Raw genomic sequence first — 26257 nt, forward strand, 5'->3', positions numbered from 1 at the left:
TTCCAAGAAAGGTATAATTGATAACTGGTGAAGCTGGAAAATGGGTTCATGAGGGTCAGTGTATTTCTCCTCTTCTATTTATTTTATCTGCATTGGATCTTAGTTGTGGTAATGGATCTTCATTGCATCATGTGGGATCTCCTGCTGTGGTGTAAGGGCTCTCTACTTGTGGAGTGTGGGCTCAATTGCTACGCAGCATGAGGGATCTTAGTTCCCGGACCAGGGATCAAACCTGCATCCCCTGCATTGCAAAGTGGGTTCCTAACCTCTGGACCACTAGGAAAGTCCTTTCTGAGTATATTTGAAATGCTAATTAATGGGAAAAAAGAAGTCTCTACATTGGAGTATAGGTTCTATAATGTCTGTTAATTTTGTTTCTTTACTGATGCAAAGGACATCACTTATTAATGTGTCTGTGCATGTACTGGTTCTTCTGCATGAAACTCCCTTCAAATAAGTGGACAAATGTACATTTCTAACTCTTACCCCTGGTTAAATAAGGCCATCCATAAAGACTGCTTGTTATTTCCACGTCTCCCACCATCTTGAGTTACTCTTTGGTCTCCTTCCTTGGTCGCCGTGTTTCCTGCATCAGTTTGAACCAATGAGTCACATGTGCCGCATCCAGGCTCCAGGATTTCTCAGACGAGCAGCTGATGAGCTACCCTGCTGACCAGACATCTCATCACCTTCGGTCCTCTTCGTCCCTGTTGTGACCTCAAACTCAGCTCAGTTTAACTCCCTGCAGCTTGGATGGGCAATTAGTGTCCTTGAGCCCCCCGCCCCCCAACTCTATAATTCATGATCTTGGAAAAGCCAAGTGGCTTGGTTAAACTTTTTTTATTCCTGCTTACATGAATAAGCTGCTTGCATTCCAAAGGGGAAACTACACTTATGGTGCATGTATAGCATTTCTGAAAGATAAAAACCATATTATACATGCTTGCTATACTTCTTCCTTTACTTGTTATGTTTAATAATTGATAAATGATAACCATGTTTTCACCAGCTTGAAACAGATATTCTGGGCTTTGGAAAGATCATTTTCAAAAACGTCTATTCTTCTATCAGTTAATAGTTTTACAGCTTCACAACCTGATCTTAAATGTGACTATGAAGTAGAAGCATCTTCTTTGCAGAAGCATGTGTAGGACATCCAGAGAACAACATACACTGGTAATCAAGATCAATAAACTTTTTGGCATTATTTTGTCTTATGATAACCCAATTTCAACTTATATGGACTACAATATCAAGCTTTTGATTATTTAATGATGATGACTCAATTTATAAATTGCATTCACTTATTCCTGTTTTTGTTCACTCATCTTCTCTTTACTTTTTTGCTCAATATCATTATCAATGGGGGCTTCCCTGGTGGCTCAGTGGTGAAAAGAATCCACCTGCAATGCAGGAGACGTGAGTTCAATCCTTGGGTTGGGAAGATCCCCTGGAGAAGGAAATGGCTACCCACTCCAGTATTCTTGCCTGGGAAATCCCCGGGACAGAGGAGCCTGGCGGGCTACAGTCCACGGGCTTGCAAGAGTCAGATATGACTTAGCAACTAAACCATCACCACCATCATTATCAACTTTAGTAAACAAAAGGCAAAAAAATAAAGGCAGAAAAAAACATAAGCTAACCTATAGTATCCATTTTAGCATCTCTCCAATAAGATTGATTGAAGGGAAACCTGAAACAATTGACCAATTTAACATCTCTAGAGTTTGAAAACCCATGCACAATCACCCTTCTCCCAATGCTAAAAGCAACGAGGGAGTTGATTTTATATCCCAGGTTTAACAAGATAACCACGAAATCCAATTCCCAAATACTGTGACTGAATTTTTATAAGATTTTCCAGCTAACATGCTTATGTAAACAAGTGCCCTACGAGTATCTAGGATTTGACTGGATGTCTGAAAAATCAGTCTACGTCCCACAAGAGTGCTTGCATTTGAGATTTTACAAAGGACAGTTAAAAATTTAATTAACTAAAAAATAATTTTTTTATCTTTAAAGATTAAAATTTTAAAAAGACAGATGAGTGAGTCTCCTCTCTGCGAGTTTTAACATTGCCAACTCAGTCGTCTTCGTATTTCTCTCTGTTCCTTCACTTTCTTCTTGCATACCCACTATCACTGACCCAGATCTCCACTAGATTTGTGATGACAGAATGGGGAAACGCGAGGAGAACAGCGGAGGGTGAGGATGGATAACAAGATTCAACAGCAACTCTGACTGAGGCCGGGGTTTAGAGATTAAGCCACAGGCTAAACACAAAGCAGCCAAACTATTTTGCAGTTAATGGAATTTTCTTCATTGTCAAGAGGCAGAAGCCAAACTTTGGAAAGTCACAGTTTTCCCAAGACTTAAAAGAAAGATAGCCTTGATCACGCACATTTTCTTGGAATGTCTGTAGGTTAGAACTGATGATCTTCCCCTGGATGGACTTACAGGCCAAAATGCAATCAAGCTTGGGAGCTCCTGGCTCCAATCACAACTGCAAGTGAGGTAAATACAGATTTCTAAATTACATCTTAGATCTGCCAATGTATTCTCTGCTCCCCGCCTCCTCCACTGCCCGAACTTTGAGATTCAAATGACAACTCCATATTCTTTGAGGTGCTGTAATCTAAGATTTTCTAAATCTCTAAAGCACAAGAGAAAGTATGCAGGGGTCAAAATATGTTATATGTTATGCAAAAAAAAAAAAAAAAAAATTCCATTAGAGAAAGCTATGACAGGTTTTTAAGCAGGATAATAAGACCAGATTTGATTTAGGAGGATAGTTCTACTGATGGCAAATTTTTCCAAAATAATGTATAAATTTAATACAATTAACATAAAAATCTCAACAAGTGTTTTTGAGACATGATACAATGATGCTAAATTTTATTTGAAAAATAAAACGTGGTGGTGGGGGGGGCGCAAATCTCTGCTACACAAAAAAGTAAACATAAATAAGGAGCCAAGAGGAGGACTTGGCCTATCAAACATTAAAACTCATTAGAAAGCTACTAGATTCAAACCAACAGAGCATCTTTGCTGAATTTGTAGTCAAATTGAAGGAACAGAATAGAATAGAAAGCCCAGAAACAAACTCAAACTTAAATAAAAATTTAGTATATGACAGTGTTGTCACCTCAAATCATTGGAGAAAGTTTGGATTAAATTATAAATAGTACTGAGGAAAGCTCGCCAACCATTTTAGGAAAAGCAAAGTTCAAAACACTGTCTCACACCTCATGCCAAAGATTTTCCTACTAAAAACAACTATATAGGAGTTCCCAGGCTTCCCTGGTGGCTCAAGTGGTAAAGCGTCTGCCTGCAATGCGGTAGACCAGGGTTTGATCCCTGGGTTGGGAAGATCCCCTGGAGAAGGAAATGGCAACCCACTCCAGTACTCTTGCCTGGAAAATTCCATGGGCTGAGGGGCCTGGTAGGCTACAGTCCATGGGGTCGCAAAGAGTTGGACACGACTGAGCGACTTCACTTCACTTCATATAGGAGTTCCCAGGTGACCAAGTAGTTAGAATTCCAGGCTTTCACTGCTGTGGCCCAAGGTTCAATCCCTAGTCGGGGAACTGAGATCCTGCAAGTCATGTGCCACGGCCCCCTAAAAAACAAACAAAAAGACACAACTATACATGGTGAAACCTCAACAATTAAATGAGATGTGATCAAGGGCTTCCTTGGTGACTCAGTGGGAAAGAATCTGTGTGCCAATGCAGGAGGCATAATTTCAATCCCTGATCCAGAAAGATCCCACATGCCTCGGAGCAACTCTGAAGTCTGCAGCCACAACTACTGAAGCCTGCTCGCCCTAGAGCTTGTGCTCCGCAGCGAGAAAAGCCACAACAACGAGAAACCTGCCCACTGCAACTAGAGAGGAGCCCGCACTTGCCACAAACTAAAGAAAAGACTGTACAGCAACGAAGACCCAGCGCAGCCAAAAATATAAATAAATAAAAATTTTAAATAAAAAAATTATATCTGATAGAGAGCCCTGTTTCAAGTAAATCCTTCAAAGAAAGTGACACAGAGATACAAGTAGAAAAACGATAGAAGGATGTTCAATATAATTTGTGAAAGCAAAATAATTTGAATGGTTTTCAAAAGGAAATTATATAAGCAAATTATAGTACATTCATATAACAGAATAATATAAAGCCACCAAAAATGACATCGCTGTATGTCTATTCATTCAGAAAAAATACCATCTATTAAATAAAAAGGCAAGTCACAAAACAGGATGATATTATAATCTAATTTGTATATATATGTGCATAATCATAGAAGAATGTTTAGAAGGATATACACTCAATTTTCATTTGGTAATAGGATTTGGTTATTTAACAAGAAAGTATAACTTTTGTATTGGGGATAAAATATAAAAGAGTTTGCATTTAGGGATAAAAAAATAAGATTAGGTCAGTATTAGTTTGAAATGACACTGGAATAAAGATGACTGATGCTAATATAGGAAGTTGCTGCAAAAGTCTTGGTGATAGCAGATGAGAACCTGAAGAGGGACAAGGATGATGAAACTGAATCTGAGAAATATTTGGGTGGTAGAAGATGTCAGAACTTGGTGGTCAACTGGACTTTTGTTACTTGGTTGTCATTTAGGATGCCTATAACTTAAGAAAATAAAGAAGGAGAATACCACTGTATCATAGGGTAGGTGGGCAAATCAACGGATCTACCTAAATTGCAGATCTACATAAATTGCAGGACATTATGGGTCAGCTGTCGAGCAAACAATTGGAAATAAGAAGCTGGAAACTGAGACATGGAGTTTATTAGTATGAGTATACTGGTGGAAACCATAATCAAGGTTTATAAAAGCACCTGTAATTCTCCAGGGAAAATGACCCCTGGGTCCACAATGCTTCTAGAGCTCTTTTCCTACTAGACTATCTTTTCCATTATGTGGGCTTTTATTTCCTTAGATCCTAATCATCCAAATTTTCTGTATCATTAGGATTCTCACTTTGTCACAGTCTGGCTTAAGTAACTGCCCATCTCTGCTCTTTAAATCTTTCATTGATGTCCCATTTCATTTAGAACAAAATCCAAACTCTTGGCCAGGATCTACCAGTCCTACATGATCTAGACTGATGCTATTCCTATCATTTTCCCCACTACTCACTATGATCTTGCCATTCTGATCTTCTTTCTGATTCTTTAATACACTGAGTTCTTTCCCATTTCAGAGTTTTCTCCATCATCTTCCCTTTGCCAGGAAGGTTTTTCTTTGCCTTGTCTGACGACTGACTCCTTATCTTTCAGACCTCAGCTCAAATATCATTTCCTCCAAGGGGCATTCCCTGACCTTCAACTCTAAAGAACTACTCCCCTCTACACGTGACCACTCTACCACACCACCACATTGTATTTCCTTTACAGAACTTACCTCTACTCAACATTATTGTTGCTTGTTTATTGTCAGTCTTTCCTTCTAGAATGTAAGCTCCATAAGAGAGATCGTGTCAATCCATCACCTGTAATAGAGCCCAACACACCACACACAGCAGGCTTTCAAGTCTGTGGAATAGCTGTAGAATGATATAATGATAAATGAATGAAGGATTGAGGAATTTGCAGTAAGTAGCATGTACAGTAAGTAGATTTACTATAAATGCTCCATGGGGTCGCAAAAGCATTAGACATGATTTAGTGACTAAACAACAACAAACAACAAAAGGCACTAGATTTGCAGTCAGAAGGCAACATTGACTCAGTCAACCTCAATTTCCGTATCTCGAAAATGTAGCAACCTCAATCTCCATATCTCTAATACGTTTACCCTGCCTATGCATTAGTGTTGTCATGAGACTTCAATTATTCATTCATCAATAAATATTTCCCAAGTACCGTCTATGTAATATGCACTGTGTTCACCATTGTGTTCACAGCTACGAATAGGAAGTTTAGTCTAGTGGCAGAGAGAGTTAAGTTTAGAGAAAATTACAAATGGGACAGCTGTTATCAAAAAGACAGAGCACAGAGTTCCAAAACAGAACATGAGAGAGGCACCCAATTCACCCCCAAGTGATCAGGGAAGGGTGAGTATCAGTAGAAATCAGCTTGGCAGGGCGAAGGCCAGGGAGATGGGTAGGCAGAGAAAGAGAAAATAGTCCAGCAGAAGCATGTGCAAAGGCCCAGAGTCAAACAAGGTCAAGGCATATTGATGAACTGCATGTCACTCAGGATGGCTGGGACTAGAAAGTAGGAGCGGTGGCAAAATTCAAGGGTAGAGCTCTAAAGAGAACCTAGATCATGATGGGCCTCAGCACCAGCATGGAGAATTTGGAGAACTTTGGCAGGACCAACACAAAGGAGGTGGTGGTGAAGTGGGGAGGATGATTAGGGCATGCCAGCGATGAGTCTGGAAACAGGGAGAAGCCCAATCAGAGAGGGCTTTGGATGTCATGTTTAGGAGTTAGACTCTTTACTATGGGTGATGTGGAGATACCAGAGAGCTTCAAGTGGGCCACTGGCCACTCCAGCATGGAGAAAAAATGGAGGAAGACAAAATAAGGGACTCAGAGTTGTTCATGAAACTGAGAGAAATAATGGGTGGCTTGAATTAAGAGCAATGAAGTTGATGAATCAAAGAGATGCTTCGGAGAGAGAACCATGATTGACTATCAAACCATGTTTGGAGAGGGGCAGGGATCAGCACATTGAGGGATTCCACTGTTAAGTCTTTAGTAATAGCAGTCTTTCTAACTCAGAAAAAAGAGAATTAATAGGGAGGATTTCCTTAATATTAAGATGTTCTATACATTTCCCCTAAATTTTAGATTCTGTCTCCGATTATTTGTAACTACCTGGCTCAATAGAATGCTATGCTTAGTGATTGTTTGAGATGGGTTTCTCCAGGAAGCAGACTCTAAGACAGTTTAGTGTGCAGGATGTTTATTAAGGAGTGTCCTTGAGATTAACACCTGTGGAAGGGAAGTGGACTCAGGACTGAATGAGGCAGAAATCAGGCACAGTATGGGCTCCATGACAACCTTGGATAATCTCACAAGGAACTCTGGAGCTAAACTGGCCTGCCAGAGTTGTCCCATGTTGGACTGAAAGGGCCAGACCTTTTTGTCTATCTCAGTCAGTCCCTGGATATGTTTTCTGCAGGTCAGGTAGTCCTTGGAGGGGTCAGTAACCAGGACTGTATGCAGCTGAGCAGCTGGGTCCGTAGGTTCTTCATCAAAGGGAGACGTGGTCAGGGACCTGCTTGTCACAAGGTAACTGTAAATCTGTTATTTTGATACATCAAGGCCTTCAGAGGACACCCTGACAGCTCAGAAATATGCCACCCTGAGCAAGTATGAGAGCTTCTTCCCCTCCTATACTCTTCGAACACACATTTATTGAAGATACCGTTTGTGTCCGGCACAGTGTTAGGCATCGGTTCAACAAGTAAAAAACACAGGAACAGCCTTCATGGAAGTGAGGGAAACAGCTTTTCAGTAAGAAAACTATCGTACAATCAAACAAGGTACTTTTCCAAAGAGAATGGAAATGAAAGAAAATGGAAAACATGGGTAACTGGAAGGAGTCTCATTACACGGAGGGGCCAGGGAAAGCCGCTCTACAGGTCGCCGACATTCCTTGGTTTGTGGCCCTTTCATCGTCAGAGTCTCCTGTGCAGCCTTCTTACTTCTCTGACCTCTGCTTCTGTCCTGTTATACTCTTACTCTGACTCTATTTCTGTCCCATTCACATAAAGGCCCTGTAATTACCTCTAACCCACACAGATAATCCAAGATAACCTTCCCACTGCAAAATCTTTAACCTAATTCCATCTTCAAACTCTCTTTTGCTATGCAATGTAACATATTCACAGGTTCGGAGGTTAGAGTGTGGACAGGCTTGGGTGGGGAGGGGGAGGGCAGGGGCATTACTCTGCCTACCACCCTCAACTTCCTCATCTTTAAAATGGGTATAGTAAAAAGACCACTTTATACAGTTGTTGAGGAAATGAAATTCATATCAAATGTTAAGGGCACTGCCTAGAACAAAGAAAACTCTCAATAAATGGGAGTGGCTATTTGGATCATGCAGATTTCCTTATCTATGCTATCTTCTTCCTCCTCAGTGCTTCTGCCTTAGTTCAGCCCCTCCTCATTTTTACTTTCCATAATCATCTGCTGTCTTCAGTTCTGCCTTCTTATACATACATCCCAGGCTTCCTTTTTTACTCAGACAATAAAGAATCCACTTGCAATGTAGGAGAACTGGGTTCAAAATCCCTGAGTTGGGAAGATCCTCTGGAGGAAGGCATGGCAACCCACTCCAGTATTCTTGTCTGGAGAAGCCCCATAGACAGAGGAGCCCAAGGGCTGCAGTCCATGGGGTCACAAAGAGTCAGGCATGACTGAGCGACCAAGCACAGCATACATACATCACTACACACCCACAAATCCAAGCCAGGCTTCAGCAGTACGTGAACTGTGAACTTCCAGATGTTCAAGCTGGTTTTAGAAAAGGCAGAGGAACCAGAGATCAAGTTGCCAGCATCTGTTGGATCATCAAAAAAGCAAGAGAGTTCCAGAAAAACATCTACTTCTGCTTTATTAACTATGCCAAAGCCTTTGACTGTGTGGATCACAACAAACTGTGGAAAATTCTTAGAGATGGGACTACCAGACCACCTGACCTTCCTCCTGAGAAATCTGTATGCAGGTCAAAAAGCAACAGCGAGAACTGGACATGAGACAAAGATTGGTTCCAAATCGGGAAAGGAATATGTCAAGGCTGTATATTGTCACCCTGGTTATTTAACTTATATGCAGAGTACATCTTGAGAAACGCTGAGCTGGATGAAGCACAAGCTGGTATCAAGATTGCCGGGAGAAATATCAATAACCTCAGATATGCAGATGACACCACCCTTATGGCAGAAAGTGAAAAAGAACTAAAGAGCCTCTTGATGAAAGTGAAAGAGGAGAATGAAAAAGTTGGCTTAAAGCTCAACATTCAGAAAACTGAGATCATGGCATCTGGTCCCATCACTTCATGGCAAATAGATGGGGAAACAGTGGAAACAGTGGCTGACTATTTTTCTGGGCTCCAAAATCACTGCAGATGTGACTGTAGCCACGAAATTAAAAGACACTTGCTCCTTTGAAGAAAAGTTATGACCAACCTAGATAGCATATTGAAAAGCAGAGACATTTGTCATCAAAGGTCTGTCTAGTCAAAGCTATGGTTTTTCCAGTAGTCATCTATGTATGGATGAGAGAGTTGGACTATAAAGAAAGCTGAGCACCAAAGAATTGATGCTTTTGAACTGTGGTGTTGGAGAAGACTCTTGAGAGTCTCTTGGACTGCAAGGAGACCCAACTAGTCAATCCTAAAGGAAATCAGTCCTGAATATTACTGGAAGGATGGATGTTGAAGTTGAAACTCAATACTTTGGCCACCTGATGTGAAGAACTGACTCATTTGCAAAGACCCTAATGCTGGAAAGATTGAAGGCGGGAGGAGAAGGGGATGACAGAGCATGAGATGGTTGGATGGCATCACCGACTCCATGGACATGAGTTTGAGCAAGCTCTGGGAGTTGGTGATGGGCAGGGAAGCCTGGCACGCTGCAGTCCATTGGGTTGCAAAGAGTCGGACACGACTGAGCAACTGAACTGAAAACTGACACACCCACACACACCACCCTCCATATCCCACCAGAAGGAACCACAATGATTGTCTTTCATTGACTCATTCACTTAGTAGATATGTATGGGGTGTCCACTAAGAACCATGCTCCTACCATCGTTGTCTCCATGGCCAATTCCTATGTCTGCAGGACATATTGAGCCGGTAATTAATGAGTTTTGTTTACCTGTTTAATAGTCCTGGGCTACTGCAGGTGCTCCCAAAGGCCTACTGAGTTAGTAGTAAATAGGTTCATCTAGTTAAAGCACTCTTCAGTTCTACGATTTTTAAAGGATAGAAGTCCTATTAAATTTTCATCAGAGGAACACATTTGAATTATTTTTAAAGCTGTTGAGGTGCTTTATGACTGTAGCTCAGTGCACCCCCAAGAAGCCTCTACCTGCACACCTCCAGAGGCCTCTTAGCAGAAACGCACTGGGACAGTGGGGAGGAGAGGGCATGGGGTAAACTGTCAAACAAGCAGACTTAGAGCAGATGCTTCTCTGCAGCTTTTAGGAAGGAAAATCAAGTGACCCCGTGATGTGGCTACTATTTTGGTTAAGATATATTTTCTTTCTTTCAATGTAATCTCATTTCCTCTCCACCACCAAAAGGGGAAAAAAAACCCACACAAGATACCAAGAAGGGCCCTTCTCCATGCTTCCCATTCAAGAGTGTCTGCCAAACCAATTAATACCCCCTGAATGTTATCTCCCTGCTATGTTAATGTTATGTTAATAAATGCAATTAAGATAACATTCAGGAGGTGTTAATTGGTTTGGCAGATGTACATGAATAAGAAGCACAGATATTTTGCTTTCCCTATTTATGGAGGCAGGAAGTGACACAAAGTTGGACAAAAGGAAACTTAATTTGCTTCCAGTCTCTTCTGATGCCATTTAGGCCTTTTCTGTTAAGTAATATATGGGATTCTTAAAAATGCTAATTTAGACAGTATTACAAAGATGAAGTGATTGTCAAATGTTGCAAAAACACTGAAGTTGTCTTTGGCCACAGGAATTAACTACATGGTATTTACTTTCAGTGAAACATTGTCTATGCCATATATGTTATATATATATGTATATATACACACTCACTGTTTCGTGTGTCTATAGCATATATGCAAATAAGCTCTCATGTTTATCTATGAAGCAGATTGCTCCAGAGGACTAATGCCTAGACTGTTCTTGATATAATTAGTTATCTAATATAATTCATGACTTAATGTTCTTTTATTCTAATTTACAATAAGATGGTAACTTTTACTTTTAGTGTTTAGAAATTATATATAAATACATACATTAATATACCTTACTTGGCAAAATAGAGGTTTTCTCTGACATTTATACTTATATAAGTTTATACAAATATTTATATTTATTTATAAATTTGTACAGTCTTGAAGCGAAGAGATGTTCCCTTGTGTTATGTTATATCACCATCAGGGTCCTTGTGTTCATTTCTGGAACTTGGCATTTGCCAGCACATCACAGGGCCTTTGGCAGACTTAGTCTTCCCTGGGCCTTATTAGGACACACCTCAGGCAAGAGCCCCTCTATCAGCTGAGATCTGAGAGGATGTCAAAGCACATTAGGTTCCCATTAGGGTTCCTTCCGGTCCTGAAGGGCAAATTATCAGAGTCTACTCTGTGAACCAATTGGGCAGAACTAAACTAAAACATTAGTCTTCAACCTGGACTTCAAAACAAATTGGAAGTACATTACCTCCATTCTAAGGCACCATCCATAAAACACACCAGCTGGTTAATAAGGATTTTCCAGAGAGGTGGGGGAAGGAGAAGAGGAAAAAAAATGAAGGGAAGGAGAAAGATCCCATGAAATGTTACATTTATTGCAAGACTGAAGTCCAATCCCAGAAATGCTAAAATGTGCATCTCAAATTAGAGTGTCAGGTAACCTCTAGAAAAACAGGTAACAGTAGGTAGCTAGAACATAACCACTGCTTTGTTTCCAGTGGATTGTTTAGAGCCAATATCTATTTCATAATTCCATGATTCTTTGCTAAATACCTGTCTGTAGCCCTTAATTGTCCCTTCATCACTTTTCTCAATGTAATTTTCTTGGATCTTATATGTAGAATAATGGGCCTGTTCCCAGCTTTCAATTTGTAAGTATGGGTAATTTCTTAAGCAATAAGGGGTCATGACTGCTTTCCAGTGACAATAACTGAAGATTGTTATGATATATGCTTCTAACCTGTGTGCATGTTGTACAAATATGCTGGTGGTAGAATCATTGTGGCTCAAATTCTCTAGGTTTTAAAGTCTTGCCCCCCACCCCCGCCCTCAGGCTGAGGAGGTGGAGGAACACTCCTGACTGCAGTGACCCTGACTCAGAGATTTGGGAGAGTCTGGTGAGGCTCTAGGCTTTGGGTGACTCTGGAGGGGCAGTGAAGCCTCGACACAGATTTGACTAAGAAGCCATTTCTAGGTGATTCTGCTGTATCTTTAAGGTGAGGGTTGCTCACAGTGGGTACCTCCAGGCACACCGCCTGAAGAGCTCAGAAGGCTGCTCGAAGATGGGATCCTGCAATAAAATCTCATTCTCAAAGCAGTGTACTCTGGTCCAGGGTTGACAAACATTTTCAGTTAAAAAAATAGAAGCAGGTTATACTCACTTTAAAGTATTTCTGGGTAATATTATTGCATTTATACCATGTGGCAGAGATTGCAAATACATCCTATCTGTATAATAGGCTGAATTGTGTCCTTCCAACATTCATACCCCCAGTATCTCAAAATGTGACTGTATTTGAAGATAGGGTCTTTAAAGAGATAATTAAGCTAAAATGACGCCATTAAGGTAGACCCTAATCCAATCTGACTGGTGTCCCTGTAAAAGAGGAAATCGGAACCCACAGAAGAAGCACCAGGGATGGACATGCACAGATGGAAGGCCACGTGAGGACACAGAAAGAAGGCCGCCATATGAGAGCCAAGGCGAGAGGTCTCAGAAGAAACCAAACTTGGACTTCATCTTGGACTTGCACTCTCCAGAACTCTGAGAAATACACTTCTGTTGCTTAAGTCATGAAGTCAGTGGAATTTGTGACGGCAGCTCTAGCAAACTAACACACTGAATGATTGCTATTGGCTGCCTTGAGCACAATGTTAACAAGGATTCTGGCGTGGCAAACACGGGCGTGGGGAAGGGACCAGTGGAACACATGCTAGATTTTTAGCCATCCTTACTCCATGGGCTGGAGTTAAGACATTTCACTACCTGTAAAATGCTTAGCATCACTCATGACACATGGTAACCAATGAATAATTTTAACTCTAATCATTATTATTTTAAGTTTAAACATTTCTTTAGTGAATAGGTCATTCAATGAATAGCATGTAAATCTTCAACTCCAAGGCTACTTGGTCAGTGAGAAAAAAAACCACACACACAGGCACACACTCAGTTCCTTCAGGCTGCTTGCTTTAGTCAACCATTCCACCACTAATCATGAAAATTCACTGCTCTGTTCTCCATCACTATAGCTTTAGCTTATAGCTTATCTAGAATGACATATATAAATGGAATCGCATCATATGTAACTTCTTGAATTTGGCTTCTTTCACTTAGCAAAATGACTGCGATCCATCCGAGTTGTTGCTTGTATTGCATGTATCAAATAGTTCATTCTTTTTATGCTCAGTAGTATTCCATTCATGAAATGTACCACAGTTTGATTATCCATTCACTCATTAAAGGATATTTGGATTGTTTTAGATTTGAGCAATTTTGAATAAGGCTGCAGCAGGTTTTTGTGTGAACTTAAGTCTTCAGTTCTCTAGGGTAAATACCCAGGAGTGGGATAGCTGGATCATATGGTAAGTATATGTTTACTTTTATAAGAAACTGCCAAACTGTGTTTCAGAGTGGCTGTATCATTTTGCATTCTCATAGCAGTGCAGGAAAGTTTCAGTTGCTCCACATTAAGACCTAGTATTGTCTGATGTTTGTTTTCAATTTCAGTAATTCTAATAGGTGTGCAGTATATATCATGATTTAATTTGTCTTTCCCTAATGACTAATGCCTAGTGATGCTGAGACTCTTTCCCTGCACTTACCTCCGACCAATGTGTCTCTTTTCTGAAGTATCTGTTGAAGTTTTTCACTCTTTTGGAAACTAGCTTGTTCCTTTCTTATTGTTGACTTTGGAAAGTTCTTTATATATCCTCAGTCCAAGGTCTTTGTCAGATATATGATTTGCAAATATTTCTCTCCCAACCTGGGACCTGTCTTTTCATTCTCTTAACAGCAATTTGATAATGCATAAGTCTCAATTGTGATAAAGCCTAATTTAACAACTTTTCTTATAAAAATCTTGCTTTTAGTATCATATTTAACAATTCTCTAGCTACCTTAAGCCCACAAAGATTTTTTTCCTAGGTTTTCTTTAAAAAGTTATATAACTTTATGATTTGCATTTAGTTTTGTTACCCATTTTGGGTTAATTTTGTACAAAATGTGAAGTTTAGGTCAAGATTGAATTTTTTTGCACATGTGTGTTCAGTTGTTCAGCACAATTTTTTGAAGAGACTGTCTTTTCTCCATGGAATGGCCTTTGTATCTTTTTCAAAACTCAACTGATCATAATTCTGTGAGTTCATTTCTATAGTCTCTATTTCAATCCACTGATTTGTATATTTATATTTTCATCAACATCTCATTGTTTTAATAACAGTAGCTTTAGAGTAAGTATTGATATCAAGTAGTGTAAGTCTTCCAACTTTATTCATTTGCAAATGTCACTGAATATGCTCCTTCGCCTTTCCATATAAATTTTAAAATCACTTTGCCAATAAATGCAAACATGCTTGCTAGGATTTTTTATTGGAATTGCACCAAATATATAGATCAAATTGAGGAGAATTGACATCTTAAGTATATTGAGTCATTGAATCTTCTAATCCATGAATAGTCTTTTTATTCATTTTATCAGTGTTTTTTAAATTCATTTTATCAGTTTTAAGCATACAGATCCTGATAAATTTATATCTAAATATTTGCTGATTGATTTGGGGTGCTATTGTAAATGGTACTAATTTTCTGTATTTGTTTATTGTCATTACAGGCATACCTCAGAAATATTGTGGGTTTTGTTCCAGACTAACCAAAGCCAATGTCAAAATAAAGCAAGTCACATAATGTTTTTTTGTTTCCCAGTGTATATAAAAGTTATATTCACATTAAACTGCAATCTATTAGGTTGGTGATAACATTATATTTAAAAAAAAACAAGTATATACCTTAATTTAAAAATACATTTTGCTAAAGAAAGCCAACCATCATCTGAACCTTCAGCAAGTCTTAACAGTGACATCAAAAATCACTAACCACAGATCACCCTAACAAATATAATAATGAAAAAGTACGAAATATTGTGAGAATTATCAAAATGAGACACATAGACATGAAGTGAGCAACTGCTGCTGGAAAATGGCACTGATAGGCCTGCTCAACACAGGGATGCCACAAACCTTCAATCTGTACAAAACCCATCTGTGAAGCACAATTAAGTGAAGCCCAATAAAACAAAGTACTCCTGCATATAGAAATATAACTGTTTTTGTATTTTAACCTGATAGCTTGAGACCTTATCAAATTCACTCTTAAGTTCTAGGAACATTTTTGTAGATTCTTTGAGACCTTCTTCTTAGGCAATAATGTCATCTAAAAAGTTTTATTTTCCATTCTGAATGCCTTTTCTTTTTCTTGCCTTGTTACACTGACTAGGAGTTCCATTATGAATGTTCAGTAGAAGTGGCAGGGCAGACATCCTTACCTCATTAAATATAAAGTTGGCTACAAGAACCCATGGCGCGGGTTCAATCCCTCATCAGGGAACTAAGATACTGAAAGCACATGGCGCAGCCAAAAATAAATTAAAAAAAAAAAAAAAAGATTTTCCCCTTGAAAAAACAAAATCCTGTATTTTAAATTATGCAGAGAGGTAAAATGTAATTTCTAAAACCTCTTCACTAGTCAAGTTTAGTGTAATGAAAAGAAAAAAGTAATATCCAGCATTGGAGACATCATGCTGCTGTGTCCGATTCTTTGCACCCTATGGGCTGTAGCCCACCAGGCTCCTCCATTCATGGGATTTTCCAGGCAAGCATACTGGAGTGCATAGCCATTTCCTTCTCCAGGGGATCTTCCCGACCCAGAGATTGAACTTGCATCTTCTGCATTGGCAGGCAGATTCATTACCACTAGCACCACCTGGGAAGCCCTGGAGCCATCATATTTTCATTTTGTAGTCAACTGGATAAATTTTCTTTCATTCCACCTCTCAGAATTTTGTCCTTTTGAAGTAGGCATACAACCCAGCCTTGACAATGTGGTCCCTCATTTAACAATCAATTTCAGACTTATTCTTGGCAGTTAACAGTGACCTTGCATTGCTGACACATTTCAGTGTGTGTGGCTCTGTATGAAATATTGCTATTTTCCTCTATTGCTCTCCCCTTTGATCATCAACCTTGTCTTGTCTCTTGCTCTGCCTTGAGGCTCTGATTGTTTTTACTCCTTTGAAACCATCTGAGAAAAGTAGGTCCTAAAAGAACAGTCTACCATTCTAGTCCTTGTTGCCAGCTTAGAAAATTTCCAGTTTCTTCCTACCTGAATATTTTTTTGTTTTGTTAAGATATTATTAATATTTTCTTCCCATCTAGCCTAGACTAATCAAGACAGATCCACCAAATCGTCTTCCAGGAGGAACACCCCAAGGCTTTTGAATGCCATAATGGAGGACAGCGCCTGTGAGCTCAGTCATGTCTGATTCTTTGCAACCTCATGGACTATAGCCTGCCAGGTTCCTCTGTCCATGGAATTTTCCAGGCAAGAATACTGGAGTAGTTTGCCATTTCCTACTCCAAGGGACCTTCCCAACCTGTCTCTTATGTCTCCTGCATTGACAGGTGGATTCTTTACCACTGTGCCACCTAGGAAGCCCAATGGAAGAGTATGAGGTTTTAAATAAGAACCACTGCTCAACACTAGCCCCAGCCCACATTTTGCATCTGCCATACAGCATGGCAGGCCCTAGAAATGTGAAGAAAAATATCTGGTGTGTGATGGATTTGGCAATGCACTGCCACACCCCCTTTCAGGAAAGGAGGTGCTGTTCCAGACGTAGAAAGTGATGTCAGCAAATGGCCTTCAGCTGCCAATTTCTGCAAGGACTGCTTCAGTGATGGAGCTGCCTCCTCCAATGTCATGCCCCTTCCTGGGGCAGCCCATGCCCAAAGACCCAAGAATCACCAGCAACTCGCTTTGAATAAAACTTACTAGAACTAAGAGAACCTAAGAGAACTAATAGAACTTAAATTGAATACTTTTCTTCCTAGCTCTTTGGAACTTGTTCTTTCTTTCCTCCAACAAGGTAATGGATGCTCAGCCACCCCATGCCAATTGAGAACAACTCTGAAAGGGCATTCAGCCCCAGAGCTCTTCATGGTATTGAGTTAGGCAGCTGGCTTTGCAGCAGGACTTGATTTCTCCCTTGACCCACTCCTGTTCCCTCCGCCTTTCCACAGGTGTTAATCCCAAGGATGCTCCTGAATAAACATCTTGTACACTAAAAATAAGACTCTTGAGAGTTCCTTGGACTGCAAGGAGAGCAAACCAGTCAATCCTAAAGGAAATCAATGCTGAATATTCATTGGAAGGACTGATCCTGCAGCTGAAGCTCCAATACTTTGGCCACCTGATGCAAAGAACGGACTCATTGGAAAAGATCCTGATGCTGGGAAAGATTGAGGACAGGAGGAGAAGGGGGTGACAGACGATGAGATGGTTGGATGGCATCATCAACTCAATGGACATGAGTTTGAGCAAACTCTGAGGGATAGTGAAGGACAGGGAAGCCTGGTGTGCTGCAGTCCACGGGGTCTCAAAGAATCAGACATGACTGAGTGACTGAACAACAACAGAACTAAAAAAAAAGTCTGTCTCAGAATCTGCTTCTTGCAGAATCCACCTGTAGTACAATTCTTGAAGTCAGGAAACAATTTTTAAGGTAAGTTAGGTAGACAGATGATTTCAATATCATAAGATAAATACTAGGATAAATATAGGCTTCCCTGGTGGCTCAGTGGAGACGTGGATTTGATCCCTGGGTTGGGAAAATCCCCTGGAGGAGGAAATGGCAATCCACTCCCAATGTTCTTGCCTGGGAGATTCCATGGAAGAGGAGCCTGGCAGGCTACAGTCCATAGGGTCACAAAGAGTCAGACATGACTTAGTGACTAAATAACACATACACACAAAAGCTATGGAAAGGAAGGAGGGAAGGAACAAGTGGTTCAACCAAGTGGACTCAAGTCTTACCAGAGCAGAAAATCTTGAGATTATTTCTAAAGGCTAATTAGGCTGTAACCAAATATTGAAGAGGGAACAGATATTTCAGATAGAGAAAGAAAATGCTAAAAGCAAACAGCAGGCAGATATCCAAGGATAGACATCCAGGCACCCATGAAGAACCACCAGCAATTTGGACCTAATAAAACTAGTAGAACCTAAGAGAACAAACAGAACTTAAATTGTGAACTAGGGATTAGCATGAGATAAATTTAGAGAGAAAAGTAATTTAAGAGCTTGGTCTTGATCCAGTAGATAATGGATATTTTTCTTCCTAGCTCTTTGGAACTTGTTCTTTTCCTTCAACAAGCTTTACATGTTGGTCCTTCATGAAACTTACTTTCATTCACTAGGAATGCCTTTAGAAACCTCGTGTCTTATCATAATTCAGAATCTAGATATGAACATCCAACTCAGCATCTCCACTTCGAATGGCCTACAGGAATCACAAACTCAGTGCGTCCAAAATTAAGTTCACTACCTGACATTCCAACACCTCATCTTTCTGAATTCTCTACCTTGGTGAATGTTAGCACTGTCTACCCAGTTGCCCAAACTAGAGTTCTAGGCATCAGTCTTGATTTCTTTCTCTTCTTCATCCTCCTAGTTCAATTCTTCAATGTCTCCTATAAATAATATCACTTTAATACACTTTGGATCATTCTGTATCTACCACTACGTCCTAAGTTCAGGAACAACAACTGGCTAATCCGTCTCCAATCTTACCCCGTTCAAATCTATTTGCAAACAACTACAAGAGTAATCCTTCCAAAACGCAAATCTGCTCATGCCAATCCTTGGCTGAAAGTTCTCCGGGGTCCCCATAATCTTTGAGATGAAGTTGAAAGTCCTTAAAACTCGTCATCATCTGACCAGTGATTTCACAGTTTCTGCTTCACCCACACTAAGTTACTTTAAATTCTTCCAGCTCTTATACTCCGACTTGCTTTCATAATGTGCATCGGGTTGCACTCAGAGCCTGTCTCATTTTCCTGTCTGTCTCTCCTCTTCTCCTTCCTTTTACCTGACCATCTCCTGTCAGGTCTTTGGGGCTAAGCTAGGTGTTGATTTCTCCATGGACTTTCCTCTGCCACTCTTATCCCTATCATGAGATAAATGCCTGGTTCTCAATTCTATTAATTTGGTTCACAATTCTATCAATTCATACTTACCTCTCTCTATCACGAGATTATAACTGAAGGCAGAGAACACATTTTATTCATTTCTGAATTCCCAACATTTAGCTTAATATATAGCACATAACAGGGCTTCCTGGGTAGCTCAACTGGTAAAGAATCTGCCTGCAATGTGGGAGACTCCGGTTTGATTCTTAGGTTGGGAAGCTCCTCTGGGAAGGGATAGGCTACCCACTCCAGTATTCATGGGCTTCCCTGGTGGGTCAGATGGTAAAGAATACACCTCTATGTGGGAGACCTGAGCTCGATCCCTGGGTTAGGAAGATCCCCTGGAGGAGGGCACGGCAACCCACTCCAGTATTCTTGCCTGGAGAATCCCCATGGACAGAGGAGCCTGGCAGCTTACAGTCCATGGGGTCACAAAGAGGTGGACCCTACTGAGCCATTAAGCACAGGACAGCATGGCGCATAATAGTTCACAATAAATATTTTCCAAATGAATGAATGAAACAGAACTTGATTTTTAAATACACATTCTGATGGCAATATGGGTTACAGTTTCAAGGGAGAACTTACTGGAGGCCAGGAGACAGGTTTCAAGAAGTGGTAATGACCTAAACCAGCCAAGTGGGAGCAGAAATAAAGAAAAAAGGAGCTAGAGAGAGAAATACCCTGGAGGCAGAATCAGGAGAACTGGTGATGGGGTGTTGGGGGTGAGAGAAAGAGTGTGGTATAAAATGATTTCTAGATTTCTGATGTGGCCATTAAAATAGTGATATTTTAATACTATTAAAATAGTATTAAAAATATTTTCATATATTTAATAGTGATATTAACTGCTTTTAGAAGATAATAAAGGGCATAAAGATATGAGTGTGATAAATTCATTCAGGGTATGTTGAGGGTGAGGTATCTAGGGGAGATTCAGGTGGAGTGGTGGAGTTATTTGGACATCAACCTGTAGGATGAAGGGAGGATTAGAAAGTATATACGGGATGGCACATCGGAACAGTGCAGGTGAGGAGGTGGAGCGGAGTGAGAACTCCAGTTTTGCTACAGACTGTGCTGAATCTCTTCCTTTTGCCCTTTCAGATCCACTCTGCCCAGTTCCAGGAGACTGACTTATATTGAGGACACCAGTGGGCTTCTATGTCCTCTGGGTTTGTTTGGATTTAGTCAATATGGGAGTCCAATAGTATGTACAAGGCGAGAAGGGTGAAGGCTGGATATTTATTCTCCAGCTTGCTCCTTGCTTCATCACTCCACTAAAGGTCACAGCAACTTTCAGGTAGCTTCCTTATACAACTGCCTCACCAGGATCTAGGAGGTGCCCCTCACCCCATCAGACCCAGGAGTGCTAATAAGTCACGTGTTCTTAGCAAGGGCCATTCCTAGGCCACACACACTTTGTAAACAGCCCCTTCATTAAATTCTCCTCAATTACCAGCTTGAATGTGTCATGCATTTCCCAAACGGACCTGAGTGATACACAGGAGGTCCTAGGAAAGAAAACGACAAACAAACTAATCTGATAAACTAACTAAATGTAAGTGCTTTAGTGGATTATCTTTCTGAAAGAGTCTTCTCTGAAAACTAAAGGAATAACCCTAATAGCAGAAATTTAGGTACCTAAGGCAAATGAGTAAGTGGTTGGTAGCCAGGATGACTGGAATGTGAAAATAAGTCAGAGAGTCCTCCAAAATAAATATCAAGGAGGCACCTTTCAAAGGGCTAAATAGCTGTACAGATGCATCACTTGTAGGTATCCCTGGTGACATGGGATCATATTATGATAAACTGTGAGACTTAATAATGGCAGGGGTTACAAGTAAATAGGTATAAAATGCTGGTGGGTTAGGGAATGGATATAAATGCACTACATTCTTGCCAACTTAGTGACACCCACCCAATCTGAGTCCAATAGCTGGGCATCAAAATAGAGCAAAAGAAATGTAGAAACGTTAGGAGAAATTCAGCTATCTATTCCACTGGAACCACAAATTAATAACACATATACCTTGCATTAAAGAAGGGATTTTGATAAACACATATGGCTTCAACATTTTTTTTTTTTTAAAGCCAGACAATGGCCTTTCTTGAGGTTCCTCAAATATATAATACAGGCCACTGCCAACTCTGCCCCAGTTCTGTGGCATCTTCTTTTGCAAATGAATCCTCTTGGCCATCTTTACCATTCCACAGTTCATGACTCACTTTCAAAATGAACCCTCTAAAGCAATTCCACTTGACTCAAGGCAGCTATTATCAAAACTATAACCACTCAGAAGCCCTTACATGGCTAGCTTGTTTACAGAAAGCGGCCAGATTGCAAATTCAAATTGTTCTTCTATGATTTATCCAATCAATCCTGCCAAAATGCAGGGAGAAAGAAATAACGGCAGCTACTCAAGAACAATTAAAATGTTAACAGGTTTAGAAAGAGGACTATTGGTAGTACAAATATGAAATACTTTTGATATTGACATTCAGGTCATTAGAACCTAGTGTTAATTGAGCCACTAGAACTTTGCATCAACTTACCAGTTAGGCAAAGAGGGACAGTGGACCCAGGGCTGTGGGTCTATTATCTCAAATCAACAATCTAAAAAAGAAAAATTCCAAACTCAGCAATAACCCAAGAGTCCATCTCTTCTAACCTGCTTCTTAATTCACTAATTTCTTATATGATGTCCCTGACAAAGTCACTTGTTAACACAGTCAACACAAACAAATTGAGCAGCTGCCAAGCATCGTTTAATTCCAAAGAACTTTGGTTGCTACTTCCAAGGAACTCACAACACTCCTGTCCCTGAATGCTGACTTTCTAACATAAATCATTAACATCAAGTTCTCTTAAACAGGTAGCACTAGTGGTAAAGAACCTGCCTGCCAAGGCAGGAGACATAAGAGACCCAGGTTTGATCCCTAGGTTGGGAGGATTCCCTGGAGAAGGGAATGACAACCCCCTCCAGTATTCTTGCCTGGAGAATCCCATGGTCTGTGGAGCCTTGCGGATATGGTCCATAGGGTCGCAAAGAATCAGGCATGACTGAAGCGACTTAGCACACACTCCTGAACAAAATCTGCCTCCAAACAAGCTCCAGAAGAGAGAACAGTTCCGTTTTCGAATATTTTTCATAAGTAGTTATACTTTTGTGCCACTCATTTCAACCTAAGTCTCTCTTGGGCAAAATATACCAAGTTTTTTCCATCACTTCTATACCTTAGTGTCCAAGCCACTCATGACCCTGGGTACTCTGTGCATGTTTGTTTATCATATCCTGACTTGGGACTTCCCTGGTGGCCCCGTGATTAAGGCTGTGCTTCCATTGCGGGGAGCATGGGTTCAATCCTTGGTTGGGGAATTAGGATCTCACATACCTCGGGATGCTGGGAAAAAAAATTCCCTCTAAAGTGAAGAGATCAAACTGGGAGCTATGTCCAAGATTTCTTCTGCTATAGCATGGGTACTGTATTTTCACTAATGCAGCTACAAACCCTTGACTTTTAAAAAATTCTCCTGTGATTCTATGATTCTATTATATTATATGGGCTTTGGAGTGAGACCTGAATATGTATTGATAGATAATTTTGCAATCTTAGATAAGTTACTTCACATCTCTAAACCCTAAAAAAAAAAAAAAAAAAAATCATCTGTGAGACATATATAAGGTACTTTTTTGTGGGTGAAAATGTATGACATATGTAAAGTCCCTGGCACGGTATCCAATACATAATAGATGCTCAAAAACCGTTAACTGATGCTTTTAACATGACTTCTACTTTCACAGATGCATTCACTGTTTTCCTTTTTTCCCCAAATAAACTGACACCAAATCTAGTACCATCAATCCTGTATTTAACTGATTTTCTTCCTGTATTTAACTGATTTTCTTCCTGTAATTTGACTTCACTATTTCCTATCATAACAATTCCTGTGTTTTCATCTTCTCATCCCAGTTTATTAAGATTTTCTCTAACTTTTGAATTCTGTTGTGTCGCACGCAGATTCGATAAGCCTGACTTTTAAGTCCTCATCCAAGTCACTGATAAAGCTGGACTAAAGAAGGACCAAGGACAAAAAGCCCCGTGACACAGGAGGAGCCTTTCATCCAGGTTTACATCCATTCCCGCTTTTCATCGGTTGTTTAATGAGTTGTGAATGGAGCTTACCACACTGACATCTGACACACATTCCTTCATCTTTCCGCAAGAACATCCTGAGAGGAAAATGGAGCTGATAAATCTGTCCCTGGCATCTCCGCATCTATTTGCCGAGTAACTCCATTAAATAAGAAAATGAAATTTGCTATGACTTAGTGAATTATTACTGGCTCTTGATGCTCATTTTCTTTCCCAATTATCTGTAAGTCATGTCTTTAATAAGCCATAATTTTTCTTGTTCTCTTTCTCCTTCTTTGTAGCAAGCCAAATAACGCCCCTCCCCACAAGTATGAGTGGTGTCAGTTACTCGGCGGTGTCCAGCTCTTTATGACCACATGGACTATAGCCTGCCAGGCTCCTATGTCCATGGAATTCTCCAGGCTAGAATACTGGAATGGGTAGCCATTCCCCTCTCTAGGGGACCTTCCTGACCCAGGGATCGAAATCAGATCTCCTGCATTGCAGGTAGATTTTTACCATCTGAGCCTCCAGGGAATCCCCTGCCCCCCAACCTCCCCCTCCCCCGCCCCAGTCCCCCAAGTATGTCCCTGTCCTAATCCCAGAACCTGTGAATTTGTTACTTTACATGGCGAAGATGTGATTAAGGTTAAGGGTGTTGAGATAAGGAGATAATCCTAGATTGACCTGGGTGTACCCAATCTAATCACACAAATCCTTAAAAGCAGAGAACCTCTTTTTCTGGGTGTGGTCAGAGGGAGATCAGATTTCCTAGTTACTAGATAAAGAGTCAGAGGGGCGCAGTGTTGCTGGTTTTGACTATGGAGGCATGGGGCCCCAAGGCAAGAGAACAAGGCAGCCTCCAGAAGCTAGAAAAAGCAGGGAACGGTGCTTCTCTGGAGTCTTCGAAAAGGATTTGTAGTTTAGCTAACACCTTGATTTTAGCCCAGTGAGAACTGTGTTGAACTTCCGACCTCGAGAAGTGTAAGACAGTACACTTGGGTTAAGTCAGACAGTGTGTGGGAATTCATTATAGCTACAATAGGAAATAAATACCTCCTCCTTCTCTGCTTTAAATGTATACTTTGAGTCAACATAAATTTTTCTTCAAATTCACTTTTGGCCAGTTGGAGCTTAATCTATCCAAGGCATAGGAGCTCTCAGTATTGAGTATTGGTGAATTACAGGAAATCATCAATCTCCTAATAACAGATTATCTTTATCACTTTATTAATGCAGGTAACAATGAAATGTCTCCACATCAAAACTCAGAATGCTTATCACCACCATGACTAGCAACTGTATCTCTTTTGGAAAAAAACCGAAAGTTCTTCTTGTCTTTAGTCCCTTGCTCCTTTAATGTAATTTAATAAAATCAGGTACAGTTTTACTGAACATATTCTATCCTTAAAACGTATAATAATGTTATCATGGAAAACTACCGTTGTGAGCCAGAGCCCAGCTCTCTCTTAAGAGTTTTGTGACTTCCAGGGAATTCCCTGGTGGTCTGACAGTTAGGACTCCACACTTTCACTATGGAGGGCCCGGGTTCGATCCCTGGTTGGGAAACAGATTCCACAGGCCACACCACCTAAAAAGAGTTTTGTAACTTTCAACAGTCACTTCCATCTCTCTGCACTCTGGTTCTCATATCTAGAAAAATAAGGACACTAGACAGGATAATCTCTGAGGTCTCTTTCTTCCTCTCAATTGCTGTGTTCTATCAGAGTACAGACCCCCCAAAAAAGAAGTCCCTTTTCTTTGCTGAAGGATAAACTAATTGAAGTTCAGTACTTCAATCCTTTGTTCATGCAGTCCTCTACATGAATGCACTCTTCTTCTCCTTTATTTCCTCTTGCCATTTATATCTCCAGCTAGTACAATCCTACTCTGCTTTCAAGTTCCAAATCAAATGCCACTTCTCGTGAAGTCTTCCTTGATCACAGCATCAGGAGCTCATCTCGCTCTCCTCCCAAACGCCCCAGCGCTCATTGCCTGCCAGCTTATCACAGAGTATTATTCTTTTCTGTTGCAATGTCTTGCCACTCCAAGTGGACTATTGCTTCTCCAGGATGGGGACCGTGCTCCTTGCTGCTTCCTCACAGCAGGTGTTGAGTATATATCCTGCCTTCTCTCCTATCAGAATAGAGCCTACTCTTTCTGAACCCTTTTTCCCCATCTTCTGATTCCACCCCTCTGACTTCTCACAGACTTATTAACATCCATTATTCTCCATCTCTCTTTTTCCTTCAACTGCTCTTCCAGCCTCAGTCTATCAGCTCGACTATCTTCTATTTAAAAAAAAAAAATGCTTTTCTCAGCTCCATGTCCAACTCTCGCTACATCCTTGCAGGATCTCAGGAAGGAGCTGAGTCATTCACAGTTACTGCCTCAGCTCTTCTCCCTCATGACTTTCTGTGTCCACTCCAGGCTAGTTTCCATCTCATCATTGCAATGAAACACTTCCCCCCAGGTTACCCATGTCCTCCAAGTCATTACGACCATTAGATACTGTATTTAGCTTCTAGGCAGCATTTATACTATCGACTCTAACCTCCTTTTTAAAACACCATCTTCCAGTGTCTCCCCGTGATTTTACACTCCTCCTTCTGCTTAGATATTCCTTTGGTCTGCACTGCTAGCTTCCCTCTATTATTCACCTCTTACATACTTAACTCTCTTAGAGTTATGTCCTACACCCTCTTATGCACTTGGTCCACAAGGTCTCTGTAAATTCTTTCAGACCTCAAGATTCCAAATGTCATGAAAAGGAGCAAATTATAGAGAAGCAAAGTCTTTGCTCTCCAGAAGTTTATATCCTATTGTAAAAAAAAACAAACAAACAGATAATAGATAAGCAGACTAATAAATTAGAAGATAATTTCATATGGTGAAAAACTAGACATAAAGAATGTTTGCTTACAGAGATCATACAACAATAATTTTGTGTTGACA

This window comes from Odocoileus virginianus, chromosome 18, assembly GCF_023699985.2.
Source record: "Odocoileus virginianus isolate 20LAN1187 ecotype Illinois chromosome 18, Ovbor_1.2, whole genome shotgun sequence".
Taxonomy (NCBI): domain Eukaryota; kingdom Metazoa; phylum Chordata; class Mammalia; order Artiodactyla; family Cervidae; genus Odocoileus; species Odocoileus virginianus.